Raw genomic sequence first — 20,076 nt, 5'->3', positions numbered from 1 at the left:
ATGGGCAAAAGGCGGGGTACACCCTGGACAAGTCACCAGGTTATCACAGGGCTGACACATAGACACAGACAACCATTCACACCTACGGTCAATTTAGAGTCACCAGTTAACCTAACCTGCATGCCTTTGGACTGTGGGGGAAACCGGAGCACCCGGAGGAAACCCACGCAGACAACATGCAAACTCCACACAGAAAGGCCCTCGCCGGCCACGGGGCTCGAACCCGGACCTTCTTGCTGTGAGGCGACAGTGCTAACCACTACACCACCGTGCCACCCTTGTTGAAGATAAGTTTCCATTTTCAGATTTTTCAGGTTTCAGGAGAACCATGAATAGGAATAGGTTGTTTTGCTGCACTCCATCTCACCATGCAGGCATCATGCAGTCAAACATAAGTGCCAATCCTCTCTAATGTAACAACACTGCAATATTTATTTATGTCATTGAAAATCTGTGGATCTCTAGTTTATTGCTTTGACTATACAGTTGTGTGATCAAGCTTAAACATTAGGTAACAATGCATTAGAAAACAATGAGAAAGGGAGTGAAGATTAAAGTAGGTACTTAATCCTAGACTAAATACATATAACTCCATATAACTATGCACAACAATTCAGTTCAAGTAGCTCACCCAGGTGGTGTAGTGGTTAGCACCATCGCCTCACTGCAAGAAGGTTCTGGGTTCAAGCCCAGTGGCCGACAAGAGCCTTTTGTCCATGTGGAGTTTGCATGTTCTCCCTGTGTCTGCGTGGGTTTCCTCCGAGTGCTCCGGTTTCCCCCACAGTCCAAAGACATGCAGGTTAGGTTAATTGGTGGCTCTAACTTGACCGTAGGTGTGAATGGTTGTTTGTCTCTGTGTCAGCCCTGCGATAACCTAGCGACTTGTCCAGGGTGTACCCCGCCTCTTGCCCATAGTTAGCTTGGATAGGCTCCAGCTTGCTTATGACCCTGTAGAACAGGGTAAGCAGCTACAGATAATGGATGGATGGATAGTTCACCCAGCTGTTTCACTAGGCCTCTATGTTGTTGTTTTAAAGCTGTCTCTTACAGAAAAGAAAACCTGGGGAAAAAAAGACATTAATAATGTCGGCCTGACAGTTCTGCTGGCAATGATTTCCAGGAAATGCTGCACTGCACTTACATACTGCACATTTTACAAACAAATACATCACTTAAAATTGCTGCAAACAGTGAAGGCTATCATGCTAACTTTCACCACAGCCCCCCAAAGCCAGGTTTATATCTGACTTCTGCTCATACTGCCGTCATCGGCCGTCAGACATTCTGTCGCATGTCCCAGACCCGGTGAAATGTAACTGAATTGTCTTGGCCAGGCCTAAGGGTCCCATCTGCATCTCATCATTGCTGAGGAGTGTGCTCCCATCACCCAATCAAGCATCCAGCCAGAGCAGGTCATGATATATTTTACCATATTAACATGCCATTGTTGTGTGTTATGCCTGATGTAAAGACTCTCGTCTCTGCGAGCCTACCACACAGATTTAATACTTGTCATTTTTAGGGCATACCTAACAACGTGTTTTCTTTCTCTCTCCCCCCCCCCATCTGTCCCTCTGAGTTACATGTTGATCCTGGGATTGAGATGCTGGCCTCTTCTGCCCCTCGGACCTGCTTGATCCATCCTGGTGCCCTGTGTCTGGTCGGAGTTTTATCGCCCCACTCCTGTGAAGGACGGCCCCATGAGAACAGTTGAGGGTTATACCTGTTAAAACTGTTAATATTATAGTCAGGCTGTCTGTTGTTGCCCAAATGAGGATGGGTTCCCTTTTGAGTCTGGTTCCTCTCGAGGTTTCTTCCTCATGTCGTCTGAGGGAGTTTTTCCTTGCCACCGTCGCCACAGGCTTGCTCATTGGGGATAGATTAGGGATAAAATTAGCTCATGTTTTAAGTTGTTCAAATTCTGTAAAGCTGCTTTGCGACAATGTTTATTGTTAAAAGCGCTGTACAAATAAACTTGATTTGATTTGATTTGATACTGCATGACTCAATCTGTCATAAAAATTGCATTACACTGTATTATGCCTCACAGTGCAGGTTTGGACAGTGCATGAACGTCTAAACGTAAATGGCAGCGATGACAGTAGTCACTTCAATATCGTTGAAAACGTTGACAAGCAGACAGCACTGAATCTGTGCAGTTTTATGGATGAAAGAATGACGACAGGATGAAGAGAGTTGTGACTGTTCTGGTAGTGCCATTTTCATTATAGGTCTTTTCTGATCTTTTTTTCTCTCAGTGTTGAAAAGAGGTGGCTGGCTGGCTTTATGTGTCTCAGTGGAAGCACATGTTAGCCTTCACCCTCCTCGATTGGTAGCTGTCGTGTGATAGAGGAAAGCTGGATAGGAATTGGCAACTGACAGTAAAATTGTGCCAAAACTATATTAGTGTATGCCTGACTTAAACCGACCGCAAGCTGCCTAGTGGTTAGCGCGTCCACCTCTTGACTGGGAGATTGTGAGTTCTACTTGTGGTCAGGGCATACCAAAGACCATCGTAAAAATGGTACCTACTGCTATCTGGCAAGGCAAGCTGCAATACAGATGTGAGTGGGGAGTCAAACTCTTGCAGTTACCAGAGGACTAGCTGCCCACTGTAACCCTAGCTATACAGGGTGTTTCAAAAAATTTGATCTTATTTGAGATGTAAATATCCCAGAAACTACATAGTCTAGGCAAATGAAACTGAACAGGCTTAATGTTAAGCAATATAAGATTTATTCCTCAAAATCTGAACAAGAAATTCAAAGGTATTTGGATTCCATGAACGATTTCACAGATTTTCAATATGTGTGCCGCCTGAGACACGGCACACGTCAAGTCGGTAGTCCAGCTCCTGCCAAACACACTGCAGCATGTCTTTGGTAACAGTCTTTTCTGGTAACAGTGCATTTTTAGAGAATTATCTCATAAATGCATGCTGCACAGTCTTGTTCGACTGTGTTCGAGCATACTCTAACACACAAAGCGCCTTTTCTTTTCCAGTGAATAGCATTTCTATACCTAAAAAGATAAAAACAAAAAATATCCATTAAAGCCGCAAGCGGCCTCGACGGGCCCTCGCGCCAGCGGCCAAGGGGGGCGGGGGCATGCGTCCCCGCGAAATACCTTCCACAGCATCTTCGGCAAGAGACATTACTCCCACAATGGCGACAAAGCACAGAATTGGACACATGGTAACAATAGGGTCTCGCACTGTACGGTGCTCGGGGGGCGCTATAGAGGCCCTGAGGCCCGCCTGGATCTGGGCTTCTGGTTATCAGTAGCGGTGGCAGTCTAAGAAAAAGGAGCCAAAGTTCGTGCGTTGTCGACCATGGCAAGCGCCCCAGTAAGGGTCTTGTAAAGAGTTTGCTTGCCAAGTTTGACAAATCAGAAGCTGCAATATCATTTTTGCCATAACCAGCACCCCCAGGGGCGAAAGTGCACAAAATTTGGCCTATATGTCAGGTGAGCTATGAAGAGTTTGTGTATGAAGTTTGATGACAATTGAGTAAATAGAAGATGAGATATAGATTTTTGAAGAATACATTTTTTGGTTTTTCCCATGTCAGTAGGTGGCGCTATGCTGTACATGAGCGATTAAGAGTTGGAAAAATAAGTGGCTACAACAGCAACGTACTATCACAAGGTAGTGGTGTGAAGGAAAAGCATAATGGAATTATTAACCAAAAACCCGTTATAGAGCAATTGCGTCGGCCAAAAACAGCGCCCCCCATGGACGAAAATTCCCAAAATGAGGTATACATGACATGGGAGGTAGTAAGAGGGTGGCCGTGAAGTTTGACCAAATTTGAGGAAAGATTGGATTTTTTGCCCCAAAATAGCGCCCCCAGTGGCGAAAGTGCACAAAATTTGGCGTATATGTAAGGTGAGCTATGAAGAGTTTGCGTATGAAGTTTGATGACAATTGAGTAAATAGAAGATGAGATATAGATTTTTGAAGAATAAATTTTTTGGTTTTTCCCATGTCAGTAGGTGGCGCTATGCTGTACATGAGCGATAATGAGTTGGAAAAATAAGTGTCTACAATAGCAACGTACTATCACAAGGTAGTGGTGTGAAGGAAAAGCATTAGGGAATTATTAACCAAAAACCCGTTTTGGAGCAATTGCGTCGGCCAAAAACAGCGCCCCCCATGGACGAAAATTTCCAAAATGTGGTATACATGACATGGGAGGTAGAAAGAGGGTGGCCGTGAAGTTTGACCAAATTTGAGGAAAGATTGGAATTTTTGGCCAAAAATAGCGCCCCCAGTGGCGAAATATCACAGAAATTGGGTAACATGTCAGAAGCCCAATGAGTGATCTGCGAGTGAAGTATGAGCAGTTTTGAGCAATCAGAAGATTTGTTATGAATTTTTAAGCATGTAAAATTTTGCATCGAAAATTGATTGACGTATAACTTCTGAACGGTTTATCCTACGTGAAACGTATTTAGTAACTTTTGTCAGCCATGTCTGTAGATGATGTGTATCAATTTTGGTGACATTCCTATGAACGGTCTAGGAGGAGTTGCGCCGTCTTCGTGGCCATGCATTTCGCACAAAAGTGAAATTACCTCACTTCCTGTTGGGCGTGGCTAATGCATTGGCATTACATTTTTGTCCGGCTTAGTGAGATACATATGCGTACCAAATGGCATGCCACTACTACAAACTACATGGCACCCAGGCACCTTAATGCGGGAGGCCAAAATCACAACGACTTAGGGGGCGCTATAGAGGCCCTGAGGCCCGGCCAAGTTTGGGCTTCTGGTTCTGAGTAGCGGTGGCAATTCTCGGAACTGGTGCCAAATTTTGTGCGTTTTCGCCCATGGCAAGTGCCCCGAAAATGGCCCAACAGCGGAGAAAAATAAAGAAGAAGAAGAAGACGGAAGAAGAAGAAGAAGAAGAAGAAGACGGAAGAATAATAATAGTGAACTCTTACAAGAACAATAGGGCCTTCGCCCATAGGGCTCGGGCCCTAATTATCTGCAGCCACTTATCCTGTTCTACAGGGTCGCAGGAGCCTATCCCAGCTGACTATGGGTGAGAGGTGGGGTACACCCTGGACAAGTTGCCAGGTCATCACAGGGCTGACAAATAGACATAAACAACAATTCACACCTACGGTCAGTTTAGAGCCACCGATTAGCCTAACCTGCATGCCTTTGGACTGTGGGGGAAACCGGAGCACCCGGAGGAAACCCACGCAGACAGCATGCAAACTCCACACAGAAAGGCCCTCGTCGGCCGCTGGGCTCAAATCCAGAACCTTCTTGCTATGAAGCGACAGTGCTAACCACTACACCACCATGCCACCCAAACAAAAAACATTATACATAAAATTTTGACCTGTTTCTACACATGCTGTTAAAATTTGAGGTCAACTGAACAAGAATTGGCAAAGTTATTAGATTGTGAAATTATATCAAATTTTTTGAAACACTCTGTTATAATAGGTGAGAGGCTGAGGGCTATTGAAACGGAGATTGGCACCGCACCCATGCATCTCAAGAGCTGGTTAGTACTGGTACAGGAGACTGCCTGGGAAGACCAGATCCTGGTGCAAGAGGGATTTTGACTTGACTTAAATCTCATGTCTTTCATCTATACTTTCAGGAAGAAGGGTAGTAAACTGTACCTTTCCTTGTCACTTATCTTTTATGCCTTTAATATATACAGTAACTTTCACCTGGAAACTTGGATGTATTGTGCTTTAAAAGAAGGATTTAAAATATATTACTGGGCCACAATTACTTTTTAGATTAAAGCTTAAATGGTGGCATGGTGGTGCAGTGGTTAGGTTCTGGGTTTGAACCTTGCGGCAGGCTGTGTGGAGTTTGCAGGTTTCCTCTGGTTTCCTAATACAGTCCAAAGACATGTGGAGTAGGTCAGCTGGCTATCCTAAATTGCCTATAAGTGTGAATAGTTGTTTGTCTCTGTGTTAGCCCTGCAATAGACTGGCGATGGCCCAGGGTGTACCCCACCTCTCACCTGAAGTCAGCTTGGATTGGCTCCAGCTTCCCCCGTGATTCTGACAGCGGTATAGAGAATAAATGGTTGAATATATTTATAGGAGTAGTTTTAATGCATAATATTTTCACTTTTACTCAAGTACATATATGATTTAAAAAAATGCACTTATACTCCATTACATTAGTCTACACACTTCTCGCTACTTTTATTTAATTTATTGAATAATTTTTATTCACACATGTACTTTTATGATGTATAAATACTTCTATAATGTCGACATCAGTGTGGAAATGTGTGGAATCAAATTCAGAAACGCAGTGAGAAGGGTCGCACTGCAGAGCCACTGAGCTGCAGTTTTACAACAGCAGTTTCAGGCCAGTGGCATTGAACACATGCACAGTAGGAAATCTTGTGATTCTGCTAATTTGCATGATTGTGCCATTTAGACAGCAACCATTTGTGCTGGTTGTATGTGTTGCCATGCATGTTATGGTCTAAAATGGGATATCATCCCTAACCTGACCTTAACCTAACCTTAACCTAACCCAACCCATAAACCTAACATAATTCAAATGTCAGTGGGTAAAACAGCCACTAACATAAACCAAAGAAAGTGTCATCACATGCACTGACTGCCACTGGCCTGAAATTGCTGTTGTAAAACTGTGGAGTGTAAAACTGTGGTTCTGTAGATCTGCAGTCAGAAAAAATGGAGATGTTGTTATTACAATTAAGCTAGTTTGGAAGATTTTTTAAACTAACCAGCGGCAAAATTGCCTTTGATAAATATACAATTAATTAATTTATTTAAATCAGGAATATGATTTAGTACTTGAATGAGCATATTGTATGTTATGTTTATTAGACAAGCACTTTAAATTTTCTTTTGGGCATAACTGGTCTGTCTGTCTGTCTGTTGCCATCCTCAGAGTTGAGGGTCGGCGATCCAGGAAGCTATCGACTAGCTTCCCTGAATTCTCTTAGGCAATTATAGCACACCAAAGGGACCCAAACCCTCATTTGGTGGCAGGTACACACACACACACCTATGAGTAATTTAGAGTAGCCAATCAACCTAATTCACATGTCTTTGGACAGGTGTTCACTGTCACGGCAATATGGCCACCAATCATCCATCCATCCATTATCTGTGCAGGGTCGCGGGCAAGCTGGAGCCTATCCCAGCTGACTATGGGCAAGAGGCGGGGTACACCCTGGACAAGTCGCCAGGTTATCGCAGGGCTGACACAGAGACAAATAACCATTCACACTCACACCTACTTTCAATTTAGAGCCACCAATGAACTTAACCTGCATGTCTTTGGACTGTGGGGGAAACCGGAGCACCCGGAGGAAACCCACGCGGACACGGGGAGAACATACAAACTCTACACAGAAAGGCCCCCATTGGCCGCTGGGTTCAAACCCAGAACCTTCTTGCTGTGAGGTGACAGTGCTAACCACTACACCACTGGGCCACCCGGGCATAACTGGTATTCTGATACATTTGAATGAAATACATTAGATAGATAGATAGATAGATAGATAGATAGATAGATAGATAGATAGATAAAACTTTACTGATGCAATAAATCATCTGAAGTTACTCACTCCTTGTGTTGTCATTTTATGAGATTCTTTTTAATTCATACTCAAGTCATTATTTCGATGAGTACTTTTACTTCTGCTTAAGTCATTATTATAATAAAGTAACAATACTTTTACTTGAGTACAGTTTTTGCGCAATCTACCCACTTCTGACTCCACCTCTTACCCAAAATCTGCTGGAATTGGCTTCAGCTCACCCGTGACCCTTACAGAAGCAGTATAGAAACAAACAAAACAATGGCTAGTTCAACAGCAATCCTGCTCTCATATTTAGTTTGAATCACTAGTTTAGATACTTAGCTTGTTATTTGTCTTTTTATTTTTACTATTGCTATTGTTATTTTTAATTTTGTTATTATTATGATCATTATTTCTTATTTTATTTTATTTTTATGTATATATATTTTTTCTCATAGATTTTAAATATTCATTTTCTCTTTTTTTGTTTTGTTTAATTAAAAGCCCAACTAGGGACAAGTGTTGTGAATTAGCTTTGGCTACAAATACTGTGATGCATACATCAGATAACTGTTCCAGATATCTATGTCTTTGTATCTGTCCCTATTCAAAAATAAACAATACAATACAATACAATAGATAATGGATGGATGGATGGATGGATGGATGGATGGATATGCACTACATGAAATTTTAAAAATGCATGCTTAAATTACAGAGGTGTACAGTACAGTTTGGTATCCTATTTTTCTGAGTGTACACCTTTCTCTAAAGCCCCTCCATCCAAACACAGATATAATGAATATGTAACATCATGCAGCATCACCAAAAACTGCAGTAGTACAAACAATTGTTCCACACTCACAGTTCCACACTTGTCTACTGATCAAGAAACTTATCAGCTCTTACACTGCTTAAATTAGCAGAATCAGATATAAAGTGAGCTCAGCATCAGATTTGAAGGCCTTTGAATCCTCCAAGTCTATTCAACTCTCAAAGGCCACCCTGATGCTCAATCATGTTTTCTCACTTGCTCCATCCTGTTTCCTTTCTGAACGCTTTCTTTTCCACAGCACTTGCCTCAGGCAGTTATGTAGTGTGAGCAGTTGTTAACAATTGCAGAAATAGAACCTTTAGTTGAATGTCAGCCATCCAAGCCACTGCTGCAAACAGATATATCAACAACAACAGCACAATTCTAGGCTTAACATCTTACTGCATTAGTTAGCATTTGACTTTCTGTTCATTTATACCCCACCATTTTATGGACTGCTTGAGCACTTCTGAAATAATTACCAGATTGGAAACATTACCATCCATCCATCCATCCATTATCTGTAGCCGCTTATCCTGTCCTACAGGGTCTCAGGCAAGCTGGAGCCTATCCCAGCTGACTATGGGTGAGAGGCGGGGTATGGAAACATTACTTTCTTGCAAATTCTTATCTCACATTAAATATACTAAAAATGTTAGTTGCGGATGAAAAAGTGCTGGACAGAGACATTTATTTGTTTCAAAACAACTACTGTACGTTTTAAAATGTATCTTCTGTATTATCCGACAGGATGTAAAGACCCTATATAGACTGTTCTTTAAAATGTTTACAGTAGCTTAATTTTTTTTTGCAAGGTATGATCCAAAATCAATAGATCAATTCATTCACTTCTGAAATATTCCCCATAAACCTCCCAGCTTCTGCTTTTTTCCTGAATCGCTTTTGCAGAAACCATGACTTCCCACAAGGCTTGAGAATCAATGTCACATCAGACTCCACTGTGGGATCCACTACTGGTTTGTGTCAGGAATGCAGACGGATGTAAAAGTAGTAGAGAGTTTATTACGACAAAGCTGGCAGGTAAATCCAAATCAGTGATCAAAGGCAGAGTCAACAAACAGGCAATGGTCAGGCGAGGCACAGACAGAATATCAAAGGCAGAGATTATGAGCAATAACCAAAGTCTAAACTGGATCAAGAATAAAGTACACTGCAACCTTACTATAACAAACTCCTTGGAGCATGTACAAATAGTTCGTTATACTGAAAAGTTTGTAATATTGAAATGGACCCACTTGTTACACCAAACACTCACGTTATATGCAAAGTTTTAGGCACTGAGTCACTATCACAGTTCACTGACTAAGTTAAAAGATTACAAATGGAGTCCATGATTTCTTTGTCTGTTATAGAAATGACGGCGGTTACCTGTATATTGTTGTCAGTGTCCACCCACTGATTCGCTATGTTTTCTAAATCTTTACCATTCAGTTATTTCATGTGTTACAAATCACAGATGATGTCATTTATGTCACGCTGCAGGGCTGCATGGTGTAGGCTTTAACAAGGTGTTAAGTTTAGCGGTATCAGCAGTCATTTCATCCTTTTATCGATCCTTTGATCACCGTTCTCGATAATTGTTAGTGATTAACACCTTTGTTTTAAGGCGTTAACACGTATTGTTAACTTGACTGCGAACTTGCTCACTTATTGTTTGTCTCTGGTGGGAAGAGGAATGCATGGCTCAGTGTGTCATGTAAGCAGGTGAATGACTGATGTAATTGTAGGAAGAGTGTTTACAAACAGGCAGACAAATGGTTCAAAAACATAAAACAAAGGCAGAATCATGAAATGGGCAATAATCAAGTGAGGCACAAACAGGATGGCGGAAGCAAAGACGAAAGACAGAGTCCAAATACACAAAACAAAGTCAAAACCAGAAAGGCAATACACAGATACAAGGCTTGGTAATGTGAGACACTTATACGCGCATGCTGTGACTGTGCTCTAATCCGGAACAGGTGCATCGTAATTAGTCCTAATGGCACTGCATGCGTGCACACTGCATGCTCCAAGTGCCAATGCACATGGACATGACACAGTGATGTTTTTTTGAAAGACTCTGACTCATTGTCACGAAAGATGGGGGACACGAACTTAGTTCATTATATGTGAGTAAAAAAGTTTGTTATACTGCACAGGGATGAGGTTATGATTGGGAACAGGTGTGTGTGAGGTGCAGGTTGGTTGTTGTAGTCCGTAGTGGCCATATTCGGAGGCCGCTGTGAACTCTGGGAAGTGGAGTCTTGAGTGCGAGCAGGTGCAGATGTGACAGTTTGTTGAACAATGTTCTCGGAAAAAATAGCATTATCTCATCTCATCTCATTATCTGTAGCCGCTTTATCCTGTTCTACAGGGTCGCAGGCAAGCTGGAGCCTATCCCAGCTGACTACGGGCGAAAGGCGGGGTACACCCTGGACAAGTCGCCAGGTCATCACAGGGCTGACACACAGACAACCATTCACACTCACATTCACACCTACGGTCAATTTAGAGTCACCAGTTAACCTAACCTGCATGTCTTTGGACTGTGGGGGAAACCGGAGCACCCGGAGGAAACCCACGCGGACACGGGGAGAACATGCAAACTCCTCACAGAAAGGCCCTCATCGGCCACGAGGCTCAAACCCAGACCTTCTTGCTGTGAGGCGACAGCGCTAACCACTACACCACCGTGCCGCCAAAAATAGCATTATGGAGGCTATAATGTTTCAACAGCTAAAATGTTGCAGCATCATTGTAGAAATGTTAACATAATGTTGTAATACCCTCCATCCATTATCTGTAGCCTCTTATCCTGTTCTGGGTCGCAGGCAAGCTTGAGCCTATCCTAGCTGACTATGGGCGAGAGGCAGGGTACACCCTGGACAAGTCACCAGGTTATTGCAGGGCTGACACATAGAGACAAATGACCATTCACGCTCACATTCACACCTATGGTCAATTTAGAGCCACCAATTAGCCTAACCTGCATGTCTTTGGACTGTGGGGGAAACCAGAGCACCCAGAGGAAACCCACACAGACATGGGAAGAACATGCAAACTCCGCACAGAAAGGCCCTTGCCAGCCGCTGGGCTCGAACCCGGACCTTCTTGCTGTGAGGCGACAGTGCTAACCACTACACCACCATGCCGCCCCATGTTGTAATACATTATGTTAACAGTTTTTTAGAATTCCCAGAACACCGAGCAGAACTTTTTTGGAAACAAATTTCTAGTCAAGTCAAGTGGGGTTTTATTGTCATTCTTCTAATTAAACTATTCATTAACAATATCAATCCCTCTGAACTACCAAGCAATGGTGGACTAATGGTTCGGTAGTGCTACCTCCTCCTCTTTTTATTTTGTGTGTACTGTAGCTGGAGAACTGAAGTTATTTAAGCTATTTAAATCAATGGAAGCTCATATGCTGTTTACAGATGAACAGGACTTAAATTTATATGCTGGCGCACTATGAAAGAACCATTATTAAAACAATTTCAGAACCATGAAGTTGATAAGCCAAAAAGATTACTGAGAAATCCCAAAGAATTCTGTTCTGAAGACTTTCCCATGTCAGAAAAAATTTAAGGAAAAGCTTTTCTGATAAAGCACTGGCACTGGACACTCCTTCCCATGGATTCTCACAGAAAAGGTCTCCATATCAACAGCTGCACACATTTTAATCTGTTTATTTGGAACATTCACCATACAAGTTCCTGTGTAAGTTGTTAGTATAGAAAAAATAATGTATTAGAAGAAACAGATTAATATGAGGGCGGCACGGTGGTGTAGTGGTTAGCGCTGTCGCCTCACAGCAAGAAGGTCCGGGTTCGAGCCCCATGGCCAGCGAGGGCCTTTCTGTGTGGAGTTTGCATGTTCTCCCCGTGTCTGCGTGGGTTTCCTCCGGGTGCTCCGGTTTCCCCCACACTCCAAAGACATGCAGGTTAGGTTAACTGGTGACTCTAAATCAGTGGCGGCTGGTAGTCTTTCAAACAGGGGAGGCTGGTCGGTTACGATATTTCCAGATTTTAAAAGAAAAAACACATCAATTTTGCCCATACTCTTGCCTCTGATCTGGCTGATTGTTGGCAGGGTCACAAACTGTGAAATAACAGGTTCTTTTGGCCCATTAGCTTACTGTCCAATATACATGATGGTGGTGTTGGGGGGGGGGGGGGGGGGGTATATTTTAACATTTTATATTTTAAAATTGTGGCATGTTGTTTAAAAATTGATCATTATTGAAAGCAGCTCTTTGTCAGGACCCTCAGCAGTAACAGCAGAGTGTTCTGGAATAGGCACAACACTGACCTTGGGGAGCCAAACATAGAGCTGGGTGCCACACATTTCATTCAATGACACTTTCCCTATATTTTACTTATTTTGACTGAGAAATGTTTTATTGACAATTTTGATAACCCTTCACTTTTAATCCAGGTCTGTAGTGTGAAATGTTCTCGGCTGTGTTTCTGTTTAAAAATGTTTTCCAAATTGTAGCTGTGTTTAATTCATATCCAGAAAAATATATATTCCAATATAATATACTCAGCATAAACATTTTAAATAGATTCTATATTTTTGGTCCATCCATGACATATTACTAAAGTAGCCTATTTACTGTTGTTGATGTGGGTCACTTGCTGTTAGCCAATTCACTTTCTCGTACCAGGAGAGCTGAAAGGAACGAGTATTATTCCCTACCTTTTTCACCAAGTCAATTTGAGGCGTTGGTCTACCCTGCTCTTTAATTTTAATTTTTTCCTCGAAAGGAAGACTGGCAAATGGCTTTGCCAAAATTAAATCAGCAATGCTTGGCATCCGTGCGCAGCTTTCTTGCTAGCTGACTAACCCCCTCAAGTTCAAGTTCAGTCACTCAAATAAATGAAATTTCTGGAACTAAGATAGCAAACTTGACAACACTATATTTACACTTTATTTACAATGAAAATATATACAAAGTAAAAAAGCTGGTAGAAACCGTATGTAATGAATGAAATTGAAATGTAAGCTGATCTCTTACAATACACCACAGCACTTGCGAATCCGCATGGGACTGAACTGAAATTCACCGCTGCCTGTCTATATTTGAAACGAGCTGTCAATCAAAGAAAATATCCGGCTGCTTTCACCAATCACCAGTCTCCCCGCGGAAACTGCCATGTCCCTCCCACTGTGAGGCTGGGAGTCCATGGGGCGGGCGTTTTCGCAGTATTTGTCCAATAACCGTCTTGCATTTTGAGATTGAAAAGCGCATAGCTCCCAAATGCCATTGAAGTCCACTGAGGCTGGGAGTCCGTGGGACTCCGTGGGCGGGCGTTTTCGCAGTATTTGTCCAATAACCGTCTTGCATTTTGAGATTGAAAAGTGCATAGCTCCCAAATGCCACTGAAGTGCACTGAGGCTGGGCTGCATCGCGCTGTCACGAGGGGGAAAAACTCACGCACACATTAGGCGAACTGGGGAAAGTTATAACGGAATGATTTCGTACTGTAGTTGGGTTGAGCACATATATTTCTATGATTCTGGATCTGAAATAGCAATGTTATAAGGTCGGCTATAACATAAGCCTAGCGCAATTCATCCTACATGATGTTCGTCATTTTTAGAGGAAGCTGAGCCTCCCTCGTTGTCTTAGAGCAATCGCCCGTGCTCTAAATTGACCGTAGGTGTGAATGTGAGTGTGAATGGTTGTCTGTGTCTATGTGTCAGCCCTGTGATGACCTGGCAACTTGTCCAGGGTGTACCCCGCCTTTCGCCCGTAGTCAGCTGGGATAGGCTCCAGCTTGCCTGCGACCCTATAGAACAGGATAAAGCGGCTAGAGATAATGAGATGAGATGAGAATTAAGAATTCAACAGCGCTAAGGGATAATTCCTATAAATGACCACATCAACGATCACAGTATAGTGAATTTCGCATAAGTCTTTGCTGAGTGGCATTACATTCCCAAGCCTTATTACACATACCATACATGGTGAAACATACACAGAAAGCCATTTGGGATTCAGGCCACTACAGAGACCACTGCAATTAAAGCATCTTTAACTACGTATTAAAACGAATAAAAAGGAATGTGCAGGATTTCCTACACCTAATCTTTGTAATATAGTTCGTCATGTTTCAGGATGAGGGTTTTGTAGGAAATAAGACAGTGTATGGACTTTGGTTCTGCCAGCTCCTCTGTTATGAACAGCTTTTCATGTCCACATTGCTGAGACATGCCACTGTGATAATTGCTATTTGTCCCTCTATTTTTACTCCACTGAACAGCTTTGGAATGAACTGGAACACAGACTGTAGCCCAGGCCTCCTCACCCGACATCAGTGCTTGAACTCACTAAAGCTCTTGTGGTTGAATCCCCACAGCCATGCTCCAAAATCTAGTGGAAAGTCTTCCAAGAAGAGTGAAGGGTATTATAACATTAGAGCGGGACTACGTCTGGAATGGGATTTTCAAAAAGCACAGCTGAGTGTGATGGTCAGGTGACCACAAACCTGAGATCCTGTCTAAATGTGCCCTCAGGGGTCTATGAAGCACAGCGAAGGTTTTTTTTTTACTACGTCAATAGAAATTACAACCCACTATTTTCATTTCAAGTCATTATATTTAGGGTTTTATAGTTATTAGCACTTTTTTGACTGGTCCCTTCAATTGATTTAATCCAAATATCAATACCTCAGAAATATACCAGCTTATAAATAATGTGAACTTGGACTTATTTTGCTCTACTGGGAGAAATTTCAGGAATAAACTACTGCAATAAATAGCCAAAAATAATTTTGTACACATTTATACATTTAAATAATGAACCTAATATATGAATGGTTGTAATACATGAATCACCACCAACAATCATTTGCACTGACAAACACCCTTTGGCCACTTCAGAGCATTCTTTCTTTCCAGTTATGTACTAATCTTTATCATATCATTTTCATGCACAAAACATACAGCTGAGGCTAAATACAGGTCTGCATTGTAAGGTGTCCCATCTTTTTAACATCCTGATCTTTACTCCTAGACAAAATGCACATACAGTATATCTGCAATAAAGCTATGCTATGTACTGTTTAAACTGAAGTATCGCAACAGATTTTTTTTTTTGGTGAATTATAAAACATCAACACTGACACAGTGTCTCTGGCTTGAATGTGCATGCTGTTTAGAGCTTCAATGGACACACAGATATTTGAATCCAGTCTGCACTGGAGGACCCTTCTTTAGTGTTTTCTCTGATGGCTTCAGCCATCAAAGTTTCTTGAGAGGAATTACAGTACTGGTTTTCCTGTTGCCTTCTCCTCTCAACCATTCACCACTATGGACAATTTAGAGTAACCAGTTAACCTAACCACATGGGTTTGAACTGTGGGGGAAATCGGAGCACCCGGAGGAAACCCACATAGACACAGGGAGAACATGCAAACTCCACACAGAAAGGCCCTCACCGACCACTGGGCTCGAACCCAGAACCTTTTTACTGTGAGGTGCACCACCGTGCCACTGGAGGACCTACACATCCATTATCTGTCGCTGCTTATCCTGTTCTACAGGGTCGCAGGCAAGCTGGAGCTTATGGGTGAGAGGCAGGGTACACCCTTGACATAGAGACAAACAACCATTCACACCTATGGTCAATTTATGGAAACCCACGCAGACAACATGCAAACTCCACACAGAAAGGCCCTCGACAGCCGCTGGGCTTGAGCCCAGAACCTTCTTGCTGTGAGGCGACAGTGCGAACCACTACACCATTGTACCGCCCCATACATTAAATATTTAATGTGTTTAGACTATAGTTGTCTTCTGTAATGTACAACCCCGATTCCAAAAAAGTTGGGACAAAGTACAAATTGTAAATAAAAACGGAATGCAATGATTTACAAATCTCAAAAACTGATATTGTATTCACAGTAGAACATAGACAACATATCAAATGTCGAAAGTGAGACATTTTGAAATTTCATGCCAAATATTGGCTCATTTGAAATTTCATGACAGCAACACATCTCAAAAAAGTTGGGACAGGGGCAATAAGAGGCTGGAAAAGTTAAAGGTACAAAAAAGGAACAGCTGGAGGACCAAATTGCAACTCATTAGGTCAACTGGCAATAGGTCATTAACATGACTGGGTATAAAAAGAGCATCTTGGAGTGGCAGCGGCTCTCAGAAGTAAAGATGGGAAGAGGATCACCAATCCCCCTAATTCTGCGCCGACAAATAGTGGAGCAATATCAGAAAGGAGTTTGACAGTGTAAAATTGCAAAGAGTTTGAACATATCATCATCTACAGTGCATAATATCATCAAAAGATTCAGAGAACCTGGAAGAATCTTTGTGCGTAAGGGTCAAGGCCGGAAAACCATACTGGGTGCCCGTGATCTTCAGGCCCTTAGACGGCCCTGCATCACATACAGGCATGCTTCTGTATTGGAAATCACAAAATGGGCTCAGGAATATTTCCAAATAACATTATCTGTGAACACAATTCACCGTGCCATCCGCCGTTACCAGCTAAAACTCTATAGTTCAAAGAAAAAGCCGTATCTAAACATGATCCAGAAGCGCAGACGTCTTCTCTGGGCCAAGGCTCATTTAAAATGGACTGTGGCAAAGTGGAAAACTGTTCTGTGGTCAGACGAATCAAAATTTGAAGTTCTTTATGGAAATCAGGGATGCCGTGTCATTCGGACTAATGAGGAGAAGGACGACCCAAGTTGTTGTCAGCGCTCAGTTCAGAAGCCTGCATCTCTGATGGTATGGGGTTGCATTAGTGCGTGTGGCATGGGCAGCTTACACATCTGGAAAGACACCATCAATGCTGAAAGGTATATCCAGGTTCTAGAGCAACATATGCTCCCATCCAGACGACGTCTCTTTCAGGGAAGACCTTGCATTTTCCAACATGACAATGCCAAACCACATACTGCATCAATTACAGCATCATGGCTGCGTAGAAGAAGGGTCCGGGTACTGAACTGGCCAGCCTGCAGTCCAGATCTTTCACCCATAGAAAACATTTGGCGCATCATAACACGGAAGATACGACAAAAAAAAATAAGACAGTTGAGCAACTAGAATCCTACATTAGACAAGAATGGGTTAACATTCCTATCCCTAAACTTGAGCAACTTGTCTCCTCAGTCCCCAGACGTTTACAGACTGTTGTAAAGAGAAAAGGGGATGTCTGACAGTGGTAAACATGGCCTTGTCCCAACTTTTTTGAGATGTGTTGTTGTCATGAAATTTAAAATCACCTAATTTTCTCTTTAAATGATACATTTTCTCAGTTTAAACATTTGATATGTCATCTATGTTCTATTCTGAATAAAATATGGAATTTGAAACTTCCACATCATTGCATTCCGTTTTTATTTACAATTTGTACTTTGTCCCAACTTTTTTGGAATCTGTTTTATGTACCGAAATGTCTCAAAAATATATATATTTGAAAAAAAATTATGTTTGAAAAAACAATGACAGAGAGAACTGAAAAAGACAGCTTTCTCTCAACCGACCTCTCTGTTAAAAATAAAGGTTAAATCAAATAAACAACAATGGGTGATTTGCAATGACATCATCTCAGTCGGAAACCTTCCTACCTTCCAAATTCACATTTGGAATTTAAAAAACTTTGGTTTCATACATTTTTCGTTGGTGTCAGATTATTTATAACATATTGGTGATGAGGGCGGCACGGTGGTGTAGTGGTTAGCGCTGTCGCCTCACAAGAAGAAGGTCCGGGTTCGAGCCCCGTGGCCGGCGAGGGCCTTTCTGTGCGGAGTTTGCATGTTGTCTGCGTGGGTTTCCTCCGGGTGCTCCGGTTTCCCCCACAGTCCAAAGACATGCAGGTTAGGTTAACTGGTGATTCTAAATTGACCGTAGGTGTGAATGTGAGTGTGAATGGTTGTCTGTGTCTATGTGTCAGCCCTGTGATGACCTGGCGACTTGTCCAGGGTGTACCCCGCCTTTCGCCTGTAGTCAGCTGGGATAGGCTCCAGCTTGCCTGCGACCCTGTAGAACAGGATAAAGTGGCTAGAGATAATGAGATGAGATGAGATATTGGTGGTGAACACTGGTCAGAAGGGCCCCTTGCTTGGGGCCACAACAGACTCTAGAATCGCCTCTGATCAACCCATGTTGATGTTGGATACAAAGCATTAATCTTATGTAAATATTTTATTAAATACGATTATAGTTGTATCTGTGAGAAGACACAATCGTGTGAGCAAATCTTTAAACAAAGTGCCAGAACCCTGATAGAAACTAGGTAACTCCTTATGCACAGTGTTTGTTGTGAAATTACAGATGTGGATAAGCAGATGTGGATAAGCAGCTAGGTTACTTTCAGTTCTTGACGCTGGCACCGAGTCTACCTGCGTAAATATCCGGCCAATTTGCAGCCTAGATACCCGAACTGCTCTATATAACTATATGACTGGGTTGCGTTCTTTTCCTCAGTACCAGCGCCTTAAAAAACAATCAGCGAACCTGTACACATCTGGGCACTTCTGACTATTTCGCAAACAGCCGTCACTCACCGGTGAAAGCTCTTCACTCTTCACTCGCTGCCGACTCGGCCGGTTCCTGTGGCTGTGGTGTGTGAGCGGTGTTTGAGCGGTGGAGCGGGATGCAGAGCTGCCGCGCCGGTCCGCTGATGTGAAGTTCCGTAAGCAGAGGCTTTCTCTAGAGCGGCGCGCGCTCACTGTCTCTCCCCATTGACGGCTGCTGCAAGCTGCGTGCACGAGCTCACACGTTCCTGCCAACTGCTCTAGCACAGAGCTGCACACAGAGCTCTCTCTCTCTCTCTCTCTCTCTCTCTCTCACACACACACACACACTAACACTTCCTGACACTATATTTCTCTGAGGTAAAAAAAAAAATGCATGCATCTGTACACGGCTTACTGACTGGCCAAAGGATTGAGGTGAAGATGTTTACACCTGGATGTGAATCACCTGTTGAGACAAAAAGTCTGTTTAATATAAATTTTTGGTAGCCTGTCCGGTTCATTACATTTTGGTGCTTTAAATTCACGGTGGTGTAGAGTTAGCACGGTCACCTCACAGCAAGAAGTTTAATAATAATAATAATAATAATAATAATAATAATAATAATAATAATAATTTATTTCTATGTGCATTCCATAACAATCTCAATGCCCTTACAATAATATATGTGAAATAATAATAATAATAATAATAATAATAATAATAATAATAAATAAATAAATAAATGTCTAATGTCCATAAAAACTCATTTACATAAATACATTATCAAGAAAATAAGAGAGGTGAGAGCAGAGCATTTTTTTAAGGATTTTCCACTAGGAGAACAACTGGTCTGGGCAATACAATCACAGGCCCCAGAGTCCATGCGGCTGCACCGCTGCGGCATATTCTGTGATGCAAAATGGTTCACCAATCACCATACAGACAAACACACTACAGTGACTACACAGCTATCAAGAGCAATTACCAAGCACAAAGACACTTACACAGTAATGACATCGGATTCTGACATCAGCCATCTCAGTAACCAAATTTCAGTTTTGTTTTTCTTAACCAACATGATCTTGCGTGTATATCTTATAACATAGATCTTTGTTTTCCTTGTTAAATGTATACTTACATGGTACTTGGTTAATTAATTGTAAGTGATTGAACCAAATGATAAGACATAACTTGGTTTAAAATTTGGTCTCCCAGTGGCCAGATTTGG

General features: G+C 42.3%; 1 protein-coding gene across 2 annotated transcripts in view; it reads right to left on the bottom strand.

Moving 5' to 3' along the window:
* cpne2 (copine II) overlaps positions 1 to 19,115 on the bottom strand; it is a 108,144-nt gene extending 89,029 nt beyond the window's left edge. The window contains exon 1 of one of the 2 annotated variants that reach the window (XM_060923820.1): positions 18,896 to 19,115. The gene's annotated coding sequence lies outside the window, so the exon portion shown is untranslated. Of the gene's footprint in view, positions 1 to 631; positions 718 to 18,895 lie in introns of those variants that run through there. The other variant, XM_060923822.1, reaches the window with a different exon arrangement.
* Positions 19,116 to 20,076: the final 961 nt, after the last annotated feature.

This window comes from Neoarius graeffei, chromosome 6, assembly GCF_027579695.1.
Source record: "Neoarius graeffei isolate fNeoGra1 chromosome 6, fNeoGra1.pri, whole genome shotgun sequence".
NCBI classification, from domain to species: domain Eukaryota; kingdom Metazoa; phylum Chordata; class Actinopteri; order Siluriformes; family Ariidae; genus Neoarius; species Neoarius graeffei.
This window is presented reverse-complemented; position numbering and strand designations above follow the sequence as displayed.